At 40.5% G+C, this 20,098-nt stretch overlaps 1 long non-coding RNA gene across 1 annotated transcript; it reads right to left on the bottom strand.

Moving 5' to 3' along the window:
• Positions 1–8,967: 8,967 nt before the first annotated feature.
• LOC128803769 (uncharacterized) lies at positions 8,968–19,166 on the bottom strand. The gene is made up of 3 exons (XR_008435827.1): positions 19,081–19,166; positions 10,629–10,803; positions 8,968–10,003 (listed from the first exon to the last, which is right to left on the bottom strand). It is a non-coding gene; the product is annotated as an uncharacterized LOC128803769 (long non-coding RNA).
• Positions 19,167–20,098: the final 932 nt, after the last annotated feature.

Genomic DNA, 20,098 nt, shown 5'->3' with positions numbered 1-20,098 from the left:
AAATGCGGATTGACCTCTAAAGCTGTTTTCAAAGCAAGATGCATTCCTCTAGTGCATTCACAGAACACATTTCGCACCTGTTTTTCTAATTTAATATTCTTTCTGCTCCTTATAACAGAATTCACTCAATGCATTCACTTACACTCTAGTTTAAAAACAGCAGCTCTTAAAGCAGGTACATGAAACTGGGAAGGGCATGTGCTGCTGCTGGCTTCCACTTCAGGACAAACTTTAGTACCTCTTCACTTGCAGATAAATTCTTGCCCATTTGTTAAAATAGAAGTTCCTCTTCCCATGACTCCAGGAGCAGGTTTGAAGGTTTCCACATGCTCCTATGCCCAAAGTCAAGGTGTTCTGTTATCACAGTACAGGGGACAGTGGTGTACTGTGGAGCTCAGATCCAAAAAAATGAGGAGAAGAGCTGAAGACCTCCCAAGATCCACCAGTTAACCTAATGAAGGCAGATCTTGAATCTGGAAAATACATTATGGCTCTGAAGCATGATAACCCATGGCATGGAAAATTTTCACAAAGAACCTGCATGCTAAGTCAGAATCTCAAGCCTAGGAAAGGATGCAGAGAACTTGTTTTTCCTCAGGATTCTGCTGCATGAAGTGGATTTCTAGAGGAGTACTGGTAGCTTCACTTTTCTGGAGTGGATTGTCTCCTCTTTTCATCTTACTAATTATTTCACCTAATGCACAAGAGGCGGTCCTACTGACACAATATAGTCGATATTTGAATAACTTTTTCTGGTTTTCTTTCTTGTCTTGTTTCTTATTTCTCATATTCTTTGCATAATTGGAGAAAATTGTGTATTTGGACTCAGAAACTTACCTGGGTTTTTTGTCCTCAATGAAATAGACTGTAATTCATCATCCATGACATATCATTACTCACTGTAGATAAACACAAAGTCAAGAACAATACAATTTCATAGGAGGAATACTCTCTGCGAAGCAAAGGCATTTTAAACATCAAGTTGCTGGCTTTCATATTTTTAACAATCTAAAAATCAAAAATATCACGACTTATCTGTATGATGAGAAATATTTGTAAACACCAAAAACTTCTTGAGGAATTATAGAGCTCCCTCCTATTTACTGAACAGCTTGCCTACTAATATACTAGATAGCCAATGCCTTCAAGCCAAAACTTAGATGTTCTCAACTGCACTGATGCTACATCTATCTGCATACTCAAAGGAGGATTTAGAAATTCTTTGCATTACCTTCTTTGAGGAGCCTCTGTCTGATTTGAACTTAATCTTCAAAAATTCAGATTCATACGAAGAAACATATGAGAAAAGAAAATATTTTGGCTTCAGGTAAGCTATGAATTACTCTCCATCCATCTTACTGTCCATCCATCTAACATTGTTTCCCTCTCATCTCATCAACCAAACACTTCAAATTAAATCTTCAGCATAAGATGGAAAAGTAATGGAACATTAACTTTTAAAAAGTGAGTATCTTATCAACAAAGATGCTGATCCTTTAAATGGTTCTATTGGTATTTAGTGCCTTGATGAAGTATACACTGGGAACATAAGCTGCATAAAATAAATTACAATCAATGCCTGTATACTCTGTGACAAAACCACTATGAGCTGTATATCAAAGAACCTGGACACTTCTGAGTTCAATAATGAGAAGAACAGAGGCTTTTGCTGAATACAATGCATCAATCAACAATGCCACTACAGCCCTCTTCATTTCATTTAATTTAATTTATCCTTGATACTGTTTTCAATTAATGAAAGGGCATCTTTAAAATTTCAATCACTGTGTTGCAGAATCCTGGATATAAAACTAAACTGTTGCATGTGGGAATTAGTTAAGTTGCACTTTTAATGCTTTGAAAACATGTAAAGGATGCATAGACTTTATAAACACACCAACTTTCCATACCTTCTCTCACAATCACAAACTTAGAGCAGTTCAGACTCAATAGCATGGAACAATCACACCACTATAAAATGCTTTCCATGAGGAGAGGAAAATAGATCCCATCAGTTAAAGGAATATTTATATCACTGCAAATATCTCTTATTACAGCTCATGCAAATATCCCTTGTTATGGGTTATGCAAATACTATCCATTATTAGATTTATGGAAATAAGTGATTTGTTAAAATAAGTTGTGTAGTTTCTTCAGGAAAGAAGAGATAAAGAAGAGATAAAGAATTGCTGTGTGCATCAGTGGGGCTCAGAGATCCAAAATGCTGCAGGAGTAAAACTTTTTAAATAAACTTTGGTGGAAACAGATGGGAGCAAGGATGTGTTTGCTAGCATGGGGAGTCAGGTGTCTCTTGGTCACCAAGGCAAATGAGACCAACACAAGACAGAATTGCTTGCAACTATTCAAGAGTCAGCACTAGTGAAGGTATTCATCTGAGCCAAAATTGTTGGGAAAAACATAGCCACACATAGCTCTTACGATGTTTTGGTTTTTTTAAGAGAGTAGAAGCAGCAGTTAGAGAAGGCTTTTGTAAATCTTATCCTTACCAGAAGCAGAAAGTGATTGAGAATGTGAGACTGCGTATGTAAAAGTAACATTCACATTCCCTAAGAAGGGAAGAGGCAGAAAAATGTAATTAAACAGGGATTTCAGGGAAATAGACTTCAATAAGCACAGAGAATTCACAGGTAAAATCTCACAGATCTCACATACAAAGAGAAAAAGTCATCTTGGAAACTTTGTCTGGTAGACAAGCTGGTCTGCAAGTGACAGTTTTCCCAATGCAGAGAGAGGACAGGAGCTGCAATGAGAAATCAGTTTAGCTATATAATGGTCTTTCCAATTATATCAAATGAAGCAAGTAAGTACACATCCATAGAAACAAGGTTGTATTGATTGGGTGATATACAAAATAATAGCATAAGCAATTAAGGGAAAAATCAGAAATTCCCAGAGGAATTAAAAAAAAAAAAAAAAAAAAAAAAAAGGAGATGCTGGCAGATAAATCCATCTGTAGAGATACCAAGTGCCAAGAAGATGACCAAGAAAAATATGGATCTGTTGTTTTATTGAAAAGACAGTCTATTGGCAGATGACACCAGGGAAGGCCAAATACCTTTCTATGTTTGTCTTCACACAAAGCAACAAATCAATTAGCTAATGAACCAAGGAGAGTAACAGATCACTGTTCAGAACAGAGAAAAGATGGATTGGAAAGTGTTTAAGAAAAGTGTTTTTTAAATCAGCCAGGCCTCATGAATATTATCCTAGTGGATTACACAACTTGATGTGAGCTATCTTTGAGCACACTTGGAGAAAAGACAAGTTGCTGTAAAACTTGAAAGGGAGACTCAGATTTAAAAGGAGACAAAAGCAAGACTAAAAACAAAAGAATTGCTAGTTGTCTTCAGTTCCCCCAAGCCACTGAAACAAACAACCCAGTATCTTGAAGCATCCATAAAACAAGGAAACAAGTAACAGTCAATGTGAATTTGTCAAGGACAAACATTAGGCTAAAATAGTTTCCTTTTGTGGGTAGAGGAGAAATAGCAGACATCACATAGCTGAACTTGGAAAACAGAATTTTCATAAATGAACTACAGATTAAATTATTGCAGCAGAAGAGCAAAAGTAATGTTTCTGCAGGGTTATCTTAGAAATAGAATTATCTATTACCAACTGATGAAAAAAAAAGCAGAATTCTATCAAATCTGCAAATTGAAAAATAAATAAATGAAAGAAGAAAATAAGGTTTTGAACAGGGTTAGAATTAAAAGTAATTGCTATACTGAAGAAACCTTTTCTAAAATAGCCTATGATTCAGCAAAGAAAAGTACAGAAGTCTTACACTTAAGCAGGAATAATGAGTCACAGGACTGGACCAGACAGCAGACCTGCTCAGATCTAGCATTTCAATGGATCATAAGCAGAACAGAAGTCAATGATGTTATGCTGTTGGCAAAACTTATACATTCTACGGGGTCATAACATGAGGAGTATAACCCATAAAAAAGTAATTAATTATTCATCTGGCCTATCCACACTGGCTAGTTCTGAGAAGTACAGAGGGCAGCACTCAGAATGACCAGAGATCTAGAAAACATCACCTACGAGGTAAGAGGTTGGTCAGTTTGGAAAGACAACCTCAACTCAAGAAAATCCCAAAGTGGTGACAGGGCTGCCAAAAGGGAATACAAGAATGAATGGACTGCATCTGTAACAAAGAAGACACAGATTACATATTAGAAAAAAAAAAAACTTCTATCACTGAGGATACAGAAGGATGGAAGAAGCTGTAGCAGGAATGTGAAAAATCCAGCTTATGAGATATTAAAGACTAGGTTATATTACTGCTTGTCAAGGAGCATTGCTGATAGGGCAGGTTCTGCTTTTGGCATGGGAATAGACCATATGACTTCTTGGAGCCTCTCCCAACCATATAATTTTATGATTCCATGCTTCCATGATGATGAAGCTAATCAAACAAGCTAATTAACATGTCTTTACACATCTCAGTTCTAGTCTCAGCATTGCATCAGCCTATCTAGGAAAAAAGCTCCAGTAGATTTACTTTGCAGCCACAATCTTAGGAATTATTTTAATGAAAACTGACTCTGCAGAACTAGTTTGTGTCAACTCTGTAGGCAAATAGCAAGATTATAGACTCCTGTGTCGAGGCAGCAACCTGGAGCTAAATCCCATCACATCTTCAGGGCTGTGCAAGTCCCAATGGCTGACTTTGGTCCCATGGGATTTGGCCCCCAGACCTGCTCTCTGAGCTGCACTTGGCTGCTCAGTAAGGACCCAGGCAGCTACTGGCTGCTCCAGGAGCCTGGGGTTCCACTTGGATATGCTCTATTTGGGATATTTTAAAGCCAAACAAGCTGCTACTCTTTTTTTTTTTTTTTTTTTTTTTTTTTTAATGTGCATTACTTGACAACTTACAGCCTCATCCTATTATTGACTGCACACATTAAAAGTGAAAAACAAAGCTAAATTCTAAAACCACGGCCTAAATACATGTTAGTTTTCTTTTCTACAAAACCTGCTGAGTTACAGATATAGAAGCATGTTTTTGGTTTTAATTTTTACTGACTCCAGTAGGTGTGCTTTAATTTAGAAGCTGTTTGTAGGTAATTTCTAAGCAAATCAGACCTGATTCCTAGAAAGGGCAACACAAATTACCTTCACCATAAAAAAAGATAATTATGCTGTGCATGTTTTATTTGCCACTAGGTGGGAGTGGAACATAATCTTCTAGTTAATCTTTAAGCAGTATCAATAGAGAAAGTGAAAGACAAAGTATATTTTCTTGGCTGGTCACTAAAGAAAGATCATTCTGTCGACAGAGAATGACTTCAGTGATTCCCAGGTGTCTAGAACTACAAGCCGTGGGAATGCTGAATTTTTATTTAAAACTTCAATAAAGTACTGATAATTCATAAGAAAACATTTTGACTCCTACTCAGAATGCAAATTTTAAAAGTTTTTTTTTCAGTCAGCATTAAGAAGTAGATTTACATCTTTTTCTGAAACTTACACACCTGTCTAATGCATTTCCAAGGAAGTGCCTTGAATAATATATTATTGCTCGGCCCTATCACCTACTGCTACTGCTGCATCTCTTGTTAGTATTGAGAACACTGCATATCTGTATAAATAGTCTTCATATACATTGCACCATTTGTATACACCTAGAAATAATGCTCTTTTTTATCATATAAGGCCCACTTGTGGTTTTTTTTCATGACGTTTATTTGCAATTATTTTTTAAAGCCTCTGTGTTGTAAACAAAAAGGGTGCTCCTTACAATAAAACATCGTGTCCAGTAATTCTTCTGCATGTGTCTGTACCTGACTAGAAACAGGTACCCTTTTCTTAAAGCACAATATCTTAGTCTTTTATTAGTAATCAGCAATTACAATATTAAACTATAACTGGATCATCAAAGAAAGAATGACCCACAATCACAGGTTACAGTCTTTTCTTCCTTTTTTAGAAAGCTTAACATTAAAAAAATAATAAATTTAAAGACATTTTTACTATTTCTTGGAAAAGCACGAAGTTAAAGTATATGTTAGGAGGAATACACTAGAGGTTTCTAACATCATGGTGGTGAAGATGGAAAGATTTTGCACCACCCCTGCTGGTGCAAGTGTTTTCTGTAAAATTAGAAAGGAGCTGATTTGAACAAACAAGAGGAAGCAACTTTTCATACAACACACAGTGAAACTATAGAACATTGCATTAATGATTGCAATGAAGTAAAAATAAAATTAGTTAATTAATTGATTGATAAATACTCAAATTATGGAAGGATAAATCGGTCATGTTTTTGATTTTTGTTGGGTTTTTTTATGTTTATCTTTATTAAAAACTATGTCTAAGATGGAAAAAACCCGGTAGCATCTATATGTGGAACTAGTACAAGATGAAGGATTGTATTTTCCCCTTGGCTTTAAGAGCATTTCAGTTCTTGCTCGAGCCTTGAAAGTCCAGCCCTGCTTTGGGAACAGCTCTACAGTGGCATGAAGGAGGCATGGTACCACTACAAGAAATGTCAGCAGTGCTTCCCTTCCAGACTGAGCAAGGCTGATGGCTGCTGGGCAGGAAAGGCTGGTACCTCACTGCACTTCAACCTTTAGGGACAGCTGCAGGCAGGCAATAGCATATCTGGTGTCACACGTATTTGTGGACTCCCTCTGCCATTCTTCAGGGTACAGCTGGCTCTCTCTGGGTCACCACAGCCAGCTCCTGCCATGTGTCCAGAAACTCTGCCAGAAAGGTACAAACTGCTTAGCTGGGTTTCCACCAGGCAACTTTTCTTGATGAATATGCACAAGAGACAACTGGGGTTTAAAGAGTTACCAGGCATTAGTATGCTCCCCATGCTGATAAGACCCCTAAGGGAGTCTTTGCCAGCCCAGCAGGCATCAGGCAGGTGGAGAAGGGTCAGTCCTGCTGCTCCATGCTGTGACCTACCACCTCCTCACTAGAGTTCTCCTTAGGATTTATACCTTTCCATGTTGCTCAGTTTTGCCTCCTAAATTACTCTCAACAGCCCTGCCTCGGCCTGCAATTGTGCCTTCCTTATGTTCCATGATTTCACTCACAGCTTGGCCATACCAGTGGATGCCTGAGCCAGGGCTGCACAGCTGGGACAAAGCCAGGCTGGATTCTGGGCATCAGGGTCCTTGGGGAGGGTAAAAAACAATGCAGTGGTTACAGCCCATGCCATCTCCAGGCAGTCCTAACATAAATTTAGCCTCCCTGGGACACTACTGGGCTCTTCTGTGGTCAAAAATAGTAGGGATGACACACACCCTGCTGCTCGTCCCCTCCCCAGCTGCACACCCGTGACAGTCAACCTGTGACAGGGGATATAAAGCTGTTCTGCCAGCTCCAAGTAAAAAGTGAAGTCTCTTTGTGAGACAAAAATTTTTGTTTGTGATAAGAGGAACTTCTCTTTATGAGAAGGAAATTCTTCTGTGACCTTTTCCTCATGTTTTTGCTTCCATGTGGCTGTACAGTTGCACAAAATTTGGTACCACAGAATTGCCTGCAGCACAAAGCAGGTTGTTTTGTGACCAGGAGTCTCTAGCAGGATGTCATGGAAACAGCTTGAGCTCTTAAAATGAAGACTTCATTTACATTAGAAAATTGTTTACACTGAGTCCAGGATAGAGTGAAGCTGCTAAAATACTTTCTAAGAGCTCTGAGGACATCCAGTTCCCTACATTATGTCCTGACTATCAATAATTTGGGGAAAAAAAATGCATCTAATTTTAATGAAATCAGAAGAAAGGTTTCAAAGCAGGCCCTCAAGACACACATGGGGTACACTTGAGAGCCTGTGCCTCAGCAGTCAGTCAACATGACCTGGGACCCTTGACCCACAGGCACACTGGGACCTGGCACCTGTCACACCATTTCTCCCCATCTTCTCGAGTGATGCTGGATTCCCTGCTCTCTTTTCTTCCCCTCTCCCCTCACATTCTTTTTCCAAGGAAGGATCCAGCTTCCCCTCCCCTGCTTGACATTTTAGCCTAATTTTTGTACTTTCTGCTTGCAGCAGTGAGCTAATGGGAAAGGGACACTTCCATAATTAGCAACTTTTAAGAGTGGGAGTAGATGCTTCTGGGACATTGTGACTTCTGTGCAGCAGAGTTCAAAATTATAATCAGGGTGACTGACAGAGACATGGCGCGCTTGGGGACTGAGGAGGACAGTTAGTAGGACAGAGAATGCAGCGTATGCTGGCACCATCCCAGAGGAAGCTTCTTAACCAAGGATGTGTTTCATTAGGGTGGTATCAAAAAGACAGGGCTTGTCAGCGTGGAACAGGAATACACACAGCCATGAAGAAAAGACTTCTTTTTCCAGAAAAGCTTTAAATGCTCATCCTAGTTTATTATTTTTTTCCTAGTCCAGACCTGTTTCAATGCAGATAAGGCTAATTCTCCCAGATACATATTCTCATATATATATATATATATATATATATATATATATATATATATATATATGTGACACATTCACTTATATATCCTGGTCTAACTTGGAAATCAGTCATGATTTGAGCATGTTGTTGGACTAGATGGTCCTTCAGAGACTCTTTTCCATCTGAAATTATTTTGTGATTTGATAATTTAAATAGCTAGAAAGCACTATTGTAGCCAACCAGTTGGCTTTTAATGCTCATTTTTCACTCACAGTGCCTCCATACAAATGACAAATGCAATGCCAAGCAGTCAGAAAGCATGCTTCAGGTGTTTCACCAAGGGCTTTGACAGCTCAGATCACTCCCTAGCAGTTATCCCGGCTGGGTCTGTCTAATAGGGGCAAAGGGCAGGATCAGGGGTTGTCATCTCCAAAGGGATGATGGCTGCCACTTGTTTGACCTATCTTCCTTTTATAACAGCTGAGAGTAACCTGAACTGCATTTCAGCTCAGATACTTTCTCTTAGCTGCTTAAAATGAACAGCAAGCAAAGAAGAAAAGAATCTTGCACAACAGCTAGAACACTGTATTTACCAGGATGATTTTTATGCAGTGAGAAATAATTAACTTATAATACTATTTACAATTTTTGAAATTTACTCAGTCTAGTCAGTAATTCCATTTTTGCACTCAGAGGAAGTGCCTCCGGTGATTCAACCACTCTTAAAGGAAGAATACAAAGTATTTTCAATATTCTAATGCCAGCCGACAAAACACTGATATACATTAGTTTGGAAATTATGGGGTGAGGTGCACAATAATTCTCATGAAGAATAAGCAGGAATTCCAATTAAAAGTAAAATTGCAAAATACATCCAATCAAATGATGCAAATTACAGGGAAATAGAATCATATATTTTACCTGAGATAGAGACTGCTACAACTGGAGTGACAGAACAATTTTTCACATTTTTAAATAGCTCTGGAGAGAAAAGCTTCACAGCTTTATTTTAAAAGCATTCAGACCAGAGGTCCTCCTGGTGATTGGCTTCTTTGAGAACCTCTGTTATGACAATAAGGAGAGGTACAGTATAAGGAGCACCTTAAGTTATAATTTTACCCACGAAATAAGTGTACACAAAAACTAAGAATAAGTAGTGCAAACAGATTCACATGTACTTTGTGGATATGTACATTTAATTTTTATCTTACTGAAGAGGATTTTACAACACAGCAAAAGGAAACATTCTTTGCAATGAAGTAGAATAAAGCAAAACTGCAGGGAAATAGTTGATCTTGAAGGCTCTTAGAAGGACCTGTTAATTTTAACACAAGTTCATATTACCTTTTAAGCACTGATGAGGGCAATACAACAGTATTCAATTTCAGAGTGGAAAAAAAAAAGTGCAACTAATCCTGCAACGAATTCACCTCTCCTGTGACCTCAGTGGGACTCCTGGCCTACAGGTTTAAAAACAGCAAGGAGCACCACACATTAACTGAGTATCAGTTTAACTTCAGAAAAAAACACTAAACGCTGTGGTTAGTTGACCTTGTCTGGATACGAGGTGCCCATGTACAGCTCCATCACTCTCTTCATCACCTGGACAGAGGAGAGAGAATATAAAAAAAGGCTTGTAGGTCAAGATAAGGAGAGGGAGACATCACTCACCAATTACTGTTTTGGGCAAAACAGACTTGGGAAAATTTGTTTCATTTATTACCAGTCAAATCAGAGTGGGGTGATGAAAAATAAAACCAAATCTCAAAGGCTCTTTGCCCCATCCCTCCCTTTTTTATGGGCTCAACTTCACTCCCAATTTCCTCTACCTTCTCCATATAGGAGCTCAGAAGGAATGGGATTGTGGTTAGTTCATCACATGTTGTCTGCTGTTCCTCACACTCCTCCCCTGTTCAAGTGTGGGGTCCCTCCTATAGGAGATGGTCCTTCATGGACTTCTCCAACTGAGTCCTTCCCATGGGTTGCAGTTCTGCACCAATTGCTCCAGCATGGGTCCCTTCCATGGGGTGCAGTCCTTCAGGAACAGGCTGCTCCAGCCTAGATGTCCGATAGGGTCACAAGTCCTGGCAGCAAACCTGCTTCAGAGTGGGGTCATCTTTCCATGGGGCCACAGGTCCTGCCAGGAGCCTGCTCCACATGTGAGCTTCCCACTGTTGGTCATTCCATGCTTCCCATGTGGTGGTTATTTCCTCCTTTGGGCACACACCTGCTCCAGCATGAGATCTTCCACAAGCTGTAGATGGATGTCTGTTCCACTGTGGACCTCCTTGACTGCAGGAGCACAGCTGCCTCACCATGGTCTTCACAACAAGCTGCAGGGGAATCTCTGCTGTACTGCCTGGAGCACCTCCTGGCCCTATTCACTCTCCTGTGGGATCTGCCTGCACAGAATAAATTGCAAAGGTAAAGACAACTGCCTATGAATAAGCCTTACCTGCTGTCAGAGAGATCTTTGTTTCGGTGAGCTGTTGTTGATACAAGGAGCAGGTTGGAACCCCATGAAACATCCTCTCAGTTGCTTCTTCTTTCTCACAGAATGTAAGTGCCGCTGGAGATAGTGTTTTTTCCACTAGACAAAAAGCATCTTTTCCCCCTTTTCATTGCTTAGATATAGGAAAATATCTTTGTGACTGAAAGCCTATAATTTCATGCAGATATATAGAAAGGGTAAGGACAGATTTGATTTATTAATGGTCTCTCATCCTCTTGTCCTTTGCTCAGACATGCAGTAGGCACCAAATTAATTTGCTTCCATTACATGCTTCTTCCAGGAGACTGACATCATGGGAAGAAGGGGGAGGAGACTTGCAAAAGGTTCTTAGCATGCAACCACAACTACTGCATCTCAGTCCACTGAGAATACAGAAGAGCCTGGTTAGCAAGACATCTTTCTTCATTTCTAGTAAGTTACATCAAAAACTATTGTCATGCAGGGAGAGTTCTTTAGCATTTAATCTGGTTATTTCAATAGAGTTAACTTTACCAGACCATTTCACAAAATGATGTCCAAACAGGCTTCTCTGCAGCATTTCATACACAGACCAGCACCAGACATAGGCTCTCCGTGCTCTGCGTGGAGTCTATGCATTGATTCCTGCAGCACTCCACTTGCAGGATCCACTGATTCCTGCAACCCCTCTGCCAGATTTCTGAAATTGCTAGCACAGAGACAAAGGTATGTGACTTCAGTCAGCAACTTCTCCAGGTGCCCAGCCAAAGGTTCTGCCAAATCCTTCACACTCAGTTTCCCAGCCCACCAACTTTTCAAGACCACTGGTAGAATCAGCAAGCAGGGAGGAAAGGAGTCCTCCTTCTCCCAGCTTTCATGCAATGTGGCAGAAGATCTAGACCCATCCTACCTAAATGGCAAAATTACACTGGAAATCCCATCATCCTAGGTTTTGACAACAGAAAGAAGAGAAGAACATCCTGGAATAATCCTAGAGCCAAGTGAACTGAATTGCCCTGGGGTGGCAGCTACTGCTCTTCTTTAAATAGATAGGAAGCCTGAAGTAACTAAACACCAAAGAGATGCTTTATGGGGATATTTGCCATGGTAAGTACAGAAAGGGATTAAAAAAGAAGGGAAACAACATGAGCACTGAAGGACACAAATATGTAAGGATTCTTGAATACATTCGGGATAGTGCAGCAAAGCTGGTGAAAGGGTTGGAAGCTGTGTCCTGTGAGGAGCAGCTGAGGAATTTGGGCTTGTCTAGTTCGGAGAAAAGGAGGCTGAGGAGTACTCTTTTCATCTTCCTTTGGACAGGAAGTGGAGAGGGAGATGCTGATTTCTTTTTCCTGGGATCCAACAATAGGAAGTGTGGGAATGGTTCAAAACTGTGTCAACAAAAGGTTTAGTCTGAATATTAGGAAGCACATCTCTACAGAGGGTGGTCAAACTCTGAAAGAGTTTTAAAGAGGTGGTTGATGCCTGAAGCCTGGCAGGGTTTATGAAACATTTGGACATACCCTTAATAACATGCTTTAACTTCTGGTCAGCCCTAAAGCATCAGGTAGTTGGACTAGATAATCAACACAGGTCCTTTCCAACTAAAACTATTCCATTCTTTTTCTACACCTGCCTGAATTGGCTTTTACTTTGATTTTTCAGATAACATTTTGATAGTTAAGACAGCTAATTGTCTTTTTGTAAAGAATTGGACATCTCCAGTTCATTGATATTAAATTTCTATTAGTGTAAATGCATGGGTTTAATTACACAGTTTATCTAACTACTGCTTGTTGTCCACTCAGCTGGGAAGTGGTAGTCATACTCTAAAGTTTTTTCAGCATAATGAAACAGCAAGCAACCCACACAAGCCAGTAAAACCATGCCCAATAAAACTATCACAGAATCACAGAATATCAAGTTTGGAAGAGACTTTCAAGATCATCTAGTCCAATCATCAACCATCACCATTAAGGAATGCTGCTGAATAGAGAGATTTACACATTATATTTGGTAAATAAAATTGATACTTCATTTGGAAAATAAATAAACCATCAGACAATGAAAATAAAGTGAATCTGGCAGGTGATGTTCATATCCTCACCCCAGGAAATTTAAACACTTGTCACACCACCATCAGTTACCCATCACCACCACCCCCCAAGAGGCCTTCACACATATTTCATGCTGTTTAATCTCAAAGCACCACATACAATGGCAATAGCTCAGTGCAATTTGTACATGTGGCATGGATATGTGCACAGACTAGAGTGTTTTACTGTAGTGATTTCCACTAGTGCAAATTCATTGTTTGTCGTTCATTCTGTAGGAGAAAAAAAAACCAAAAACAACACAAAAAACCAAACAAATTTCTGACATCAGAGAGGTTTCCTTAAAAAAAATCTGTCTAAGCTCAAAAGCAGTCTCTCCTGTAAAGAACCTTTTTCATCAGGAAATCATTAACAGAGACAATTATTTACCTATGTTTGTTCATAATTTAAAGCCAAATTAAGCAACCCCATATCTATCTCACTTCTTAAAGACCCTTTTATTGATTCATCCCCATACCTATTTGTGCTGCTTCTCTCTTCTGGGAGGCTCAATTAAGTGAGGAAGTGAACCTTGCTTAAGCATCCTGAGTATCCCTTCAGCCGAGTGCTCCTGGGCAATCTTTCTCTTCTCCATTAACAGTGTCTCTGCTGTGCTGCCTGGCTGACACTTTCCATGATGTGCCAGTGGTCTGATTCAGATGTGGCTCCATTTGTCTGGTACAAGGCTGCCTTACTGAAGACTCCTTTTTCTAGTGTTGATGTTGCATCATTGTCCTCCTAGCAGGAAAGTTGCTCCTTCCCATCACGAAGCCCCCCTAACTCTGACCTGTGCTGGCATCTCTACCAGTGCAATGTACAGCATTCCCCACAGCTAACAGAACATGGACTCTCTGTTGGCAAAGGCACTTTCAGGATGATGCAGGATTTCTCCGTGTGAGTTACCAAGCCTGAAGGAGGCCAGCTGTCATCAGACCTGCCATGCACTACAAACGAGCGAGTAGACTGCTGACAATCACAGGCATGTGAGAAAACTGGTGACGTTGCTGGAGGGAAGAGCAAGCCAGCCGTATGGACTCTGAAGGGCTTTGGCATGGAAATAAATCTTACACAGCATAAGATCTCTAAAAACAGAGTTGAGCCAAGCCACAGCATGAAGCCGCTCCTGTTGCAAATGCTGCATGTGCGAGAGGCAATGCTGACAGCTCTCAGAGCCTGATTATTTGAATGCAGATGGTTGGTAGTCCCAGAGGCTGTGCTCATTTCTTAAAATCAGCTAACCTTCAAGATAATCACAGCCAAGCATTTCCTTGCCTAAAACATCAAGATGTGCTCTTAGTCAAAGCAACCACACCTTGACTGTCATGTCTGCAAAGCTACTTCCTGCTATCACACAAATTAGACTGTTTTACCTGAGAAATTGAATTACTACCTGCCATGAGACTCTTCTACTCCTTGATGTAGCAGGAAAATAAGTATCTCTTCACTGCACCCTCACACTTTCCTAGAACTAACCATTAAAAAAGTTCTTGAAGCATACAATTCACAAGCAGATGCTTTCATCAGATAACTCACTTGCTCTGCAGCAGGTAAGTCACTTCTGAGACATGTGGGAACACTACTCAATATAACTAAGGCAGAGCTGCTGGTTGCCTGAATAATACCACCTACTATGTAAGATGTTGTTGCATCAGCATGCTGGCTTCTTCCCTAACATTGAGGACAAGCAGAGATCCATTTCACTTCATAATATGTTTTGGGGAAGGAGTGTTTCCTTCTGAGAAAGAACTTTGGGATGCCCTCCAGTTGCTATATTCTTTAATTTATAGACAACCAACTCATCATGTTAACAGTTTTCCCATTAAGACCAAAATTTGCCCATTAGGTTCAGCTTAAAATCTTTTTAACCTGGTACCCTCTCTGGAACTGAAAGCACATCCAGACATTTAATGGGAAATCAGAAGGCTGGAAGGAGCTCTCAAGCTTCTATTTTTAGTGGTCCTAATACCTCCAGTTTATTATCTCAGATGTTTTGTCATCTTCCATTCACAGATATTCCAGATGGGAATGTGGCAGATGCTCAATATTGAAGGATGATGTGCCCAGGGATAGGACATGTGTCTTACTGCATTAGGAGCAAAGTATGCAGGCAAGAAGGCAGAAGTGAGGACCTGCATATTCACAGACAGAACCCTAATGCAAGTTTTCACCTGCCACTTCCATCACTGAATATTCCCAGGGGTATTTAATTACTATATTTTTATTCTGGATCTTTGTTCATATTTTCCAAAACAGAATTATATCCTCCCAAGGAAACACATTTATTTATGACTGTGGTGCCATATATAGCAAGAGTTGTGAAGATGGCTCTCTTCCTGTCCCTATTTCCAAACAACCTACTTTCCAAGCTAGGCATGGCTTGCTTAGGAAGACTTCTACAATTATAACACATGCAGAACCTGGCACCTGGGCCACAGCAGACAAAAACAGTGGCTGAAATATGTCCAGCATCCAAATAACAAGCACATAAAACACAGAGATAAAACATCACACATCTACTTTTCCCATAGATTTTCTCTTTATATTGCACTATATGCCTAAGGGGAAAATCTAGGGCAGAGTTTTTTGCTGGTCCAGTGTGTCATTGATTTCCTTTGAGAATTTTTAAGAACAACAGAATATGTCTGTCCCTGTATTTTTGAAGTATTTGTATCAGCAAAAAAAAAAAAAAAAAAAAAGAAAAAAAAAAAAAAGTGATCTAAGGAAAACAGAAAACAAGGAAAAACCCTGCAGGAGATTTTTCTACAAAATTATCATGATTTTCTGCAGATATTTTTAAATTCAGTTTTCTTACATTAATCTTTAAAAAACCCAACACATGTTCATCAATTTTTTTTTCCCAACCATTTTATTAGACCATTGCCATGGCTGGACTTTAGAACAATAGAAATGCTGTGAAGAAACAAAAAATCAATTGGACCTTATTTACCAAAACTATCAGAATTTAAATACTCTGTCCCACAAAAAAGCTTTCATTAGATAAATATGATCTTCCCTGAAAGATCTTAATTTACCTATTCTGAATTCTGTCAATATCAAGCAAATACTGCTCTGTTAAGGCTAATCAGAGGTGTGGTGATTTCTAAACCTTCTGTTTAGATAGCTGTTACTGTTTGCCAGTATTTATTACCTGCAACAGAGCTCACTTGAAAGAGATAAACCATCCATCAATAGGACATGCCCCTTCAGCAGTTGTTTTATCAACTGCTTCAAGTATCATTCTTTTTCATTAGCTGCTTCATCAAACATCTGTCTGTCTTTCATCTTTTTACAAAAAAACTGCCATAGCAAGCTACCATTGACACGTCACACCTTGCAATGATGATATTGTGGGGTTTTTTTTGTCTGCATTACACTTTCTAATCTCCGCCCCAGAAAGAAGGCAAGTAAAGGATAGTATGTTTTACTGAACCATACAAAAAAACCCCAGTCCAGCATGCATTTTCAGACATCCAGCCCTTCAACACACTGGTTTAAAAAGAGTAAAATCCTTTTACTATTTACACTTATTTACATATTATATTAAAATATGTAAATGTTAGAACCATAAAATGAGAGAATATTACTAGAAGCATACTCCTGTTGCTGTAGAAACTGAGCTTGATTTTTTTTCCTGCTACACCAGTGAGAAGTAACTGAATGGAAATCAACATCTTGGCAACTCACTATTTTAGGATAATTAAGGTGTAAGGCACAACAAAGAGATATTTGAAATACTTTTGTTAAAAAAAATACATTAGAAAATGTTTTCAGGTAGAGCTGGATGGAGAGAAGCTGTTAAAAAGGACAGAAACAACCATTAGAATCACAGAATCAATAAAGGTTTGAAAAGACCTCCAAGATCAAGACCATCATCAAGACCAACTTTTAGTTGACAATACCTTGTCAACTAAACTACAGCACTAAGTGCCATGTCCAGTTGTTTCTTGAACACTTACAGAGAGGGTAACTCCACCATTTGCCTGGGCAAGCCATTTCAATGCTTGACCACCCTTTCAGTGAAGAAAATCCACCTGATGTCCAACCTGAACTTACCCTGGCACAGGCTGAGGCCATATCCTCTTGTCCTGTCACTTGCTGTGTGGGAGAAGAGGCTGACCCCCACCTGGCTACACTCTCAGGCAGTTGTAGAGAGGGATCAGGTCTTCCCTGAGCCTCCTTTTCTCCAGGCTAAACACCCCCAGCCCCCTCAGCTGCTCCTCATAAGAATTCCTCTCAGGACCCTTCCCCAGCTCTATTGCCCTGGACATGCTCCAGCACCTCAATGTCCTTCTTGTAGTGAGGGGCCCAGAACCAGATACAGAGCTTGAGGTGTGTCCTCACCAGTGCTGAGTACAGGGGGACAATCACTGCCCTGGTTCTGCTGGCCACATGAGTTTTGATACAAGCCAGGATGACATTTGCCTTCTTGAGCACACGCTGGCTCATGTTCAGTGGCTGTTGACAGCACACCCAGGTCCTTTTCCACCTGGCAGTTTTCCAGCCACTCTGTCCCAGCCTGTAGCACTGTATGGGGTTGTTGTGACACAAGTACAGGACCCAGCACTTCACCCTATTGAACCTCATACCACTGACCTCAGCCCATCAATTTAGTCTGTCCAGATCCCTCTATAGAGTCCTCCTACCGTCCCACACATAGGCATTGCTGTCTGACTTGGTGCCATCCACAAACTCACTGAGGATACACTCCATCCCCTCATCTAGTTCATCGGTAAAGATATTAAGTATCTTTACTGGCACAATACTGAGTCTTGGGGAACTCCACTGGTGACCACCTGCCAGATGGATCTAACTCCACTCACCACCACTCTCAGGGCCTGGCCATCCAGACAGTTCTTAACCCAGCAAAAAGTGCAGCTGTCCAAGCTGTGGGCTGCCAGCTTTTCCAGGAAAATGCTGTGGGAGACAGTATCAAACTGTCTGGACTTTACTGTAGTTCAGGTAGGCAATATCCACAACTTTTCCCTCATCCACTAGGTGGGTCACCTGGTCATAAAAGGAGACCAGGTTGGTGAAGCAGGACCTGCCTTTCCTAAACCCATGCTGGCTGGGCATGACGCACTGGTCGGGCTGTGCATGCCATGTGATGACTCTCCATGATCACTCCAGATGATCTGTTCCATAACCTTCCCAGGCACAAAAGTCAGGCTGATTGGATATCCCCAAGATCCCCAGATCCTCCTTCCAGAGGATCCCCAGATCTTCCTTCTGACCTTTTTTTTATTCAGGCATGAAACTGGCCAACCTCCAGTCACCTGGGACAGCCTCAGTTAACCATGACTGATGATAAATGGTTGGGAGTGGCTCGTTGAGCTCTTGCAGCAGCTCCCTCAGTGCCCCCGGTGGATGCCATCAGCCCCACGGAGCTGTGAGTGTCTCAGTGGCACAGCAGGTCACAAACTGCTTCCTCCTGGATTGCAGGTGCTCTGTTCTGCTCCCTGTCCCTGACTACCAGCTCAGGGGCTGGTTGTCCTGAGGAAAACCAGTCCTTCTGTTAAAGACTGAGGAAAAGAAGGTATTAAGTACCTCAGCCTTTTCCTCAGCCTTGGTTACAATGTTCCCCTCAGCATCCAATAAAGGATGGAGATTTTCCTTGGCCCAATTAGAATGCATTTCTTCCCCAATACCATACATGATCTAACAATATATTATTCAAATTTTGATATAGAATCATAGAATGTTAAGGGGTTGAAATGGACTTTAAAGATCATCTAGCACCAGCCTCCCCTACCATGGGCAGGCACGCCTCCCACTAGACCAGGCTTCTCAAGGCCTAAACCAGCCTGGCTTAGAATATTGCACAGGTTGGGGCATTCAAAACCTTCCTGGGCAGCCTGCTCCAACATCTCACCATCTTCACAGTAAGAAAATTCTTTCTAATATCTAGCCTAAATTTCCCCTCTTTCCATTTGCAGCCTTTACTCCTTGTCCTATCACTACAGTTCCTGACAAAGAGTCCCTCTTGGGCTTCCCTGTAGGCCCCCTTCAGATACTGGGAGGCTGCTATGAGGTCTCCACACAACCTTCTCTTCTCCAGGCTGAACAGCCCCAACTTCCTCAGCCTGTCTTCAATAGGGAAGATGCTCCAGCCCTCTTACCCACTTTGTGGCCCTTCTCTGGACTTGCTCCACCAGTTCCATGTCCTTCCTATGCTGGTGGTACTGGAGCTGGATGCCGTGCTCCAGGGGGAGTCTCACATGAGCAGAGCAGAGGGGGAGTCACCTCCTTTGAGCCACTGGCCACACTGGTTTTGATGCAGCCCAGGATTTAAGGATTTAATTGTCTTTCTGGGCTGTGGGCTCACACTGCTGGTTTATAGTGGGTTTTTCATCAACCACCAACCCCAAATCTTTCTCTGCAGGGCTGCTCTCAATCAACTCTCCACCTTATCTTTAGCATAGAAAAGAATCACAGGCTCCAAACAAATAAATTCAGTGAGAGCACAAAGAACAGAGATACCTGAATTACAGATAGCTTATGTAAGATTTATTTGATGAAAGACAGCTAGAGAAATGTAATGTTAGAAAGCTGGAAGAGACAAAAAGAAAAACAAAGGACTTCCTAGACTTCTAAGATAAGTTTGGTATTCAGGGCAATTAAAACTAAATTAAACTAGATTAAACTGAAAATCTTTGGAACTCAATATATCTTGCAGATTGTTCTCAGTCTCCATCCCTATTTAAAAAAAAATCAAATCTTCTTTTAATTAAACAATTTGACCTTCATTCTTCTTAGCGAACAACTTTCAGTTTCTACAGGATAATGAAAAACAAGTGAGCAGAACCAATGCCACTTTGTACTCTATGTCTAACAGACCCCAGGAGCTACAGTCAAGAATGCAATTTAATAGCTGGAAGATGTCACAATTATTTGAGATGAAAGAACTACGTAACTTATAAATAAGAAGGTAATTAAAGCATGAGATAAACTCAGCTGCTACCCTAACTACTGTTTAAATTTTATTGAACTCTACAACCTGGCCTAAAACTTACTAGGTTTGTATCAAACACTTTTAGTTTGATTTCAAGCAGAGCCATTAGGCATTTCCAAGAACGGAACTAAAGGGCAGTATTTTCATTTTCTCACGTCAATAAATTTTTACAAGCTTTTCTTTGA

Source organism: Vidua macroura, chromosome 2 (assembly GCF_024509145.1).
Source record: "Vidua macroura isolate BioBank_ID:100142 chromosome 2, ASM2450914v1, whole genome shotgun sequence".
Classification (NCBI taxonomy): Eukaryota; Metazoa; Chordata; class Aves; order Passeriformes; family Viduidae; genus Vidua; species Vidua macroura.
Note: the sequence above shows the minus strand (reverse complement) of the source record. Positions and strands in the feature narration are given on the sequence as shown.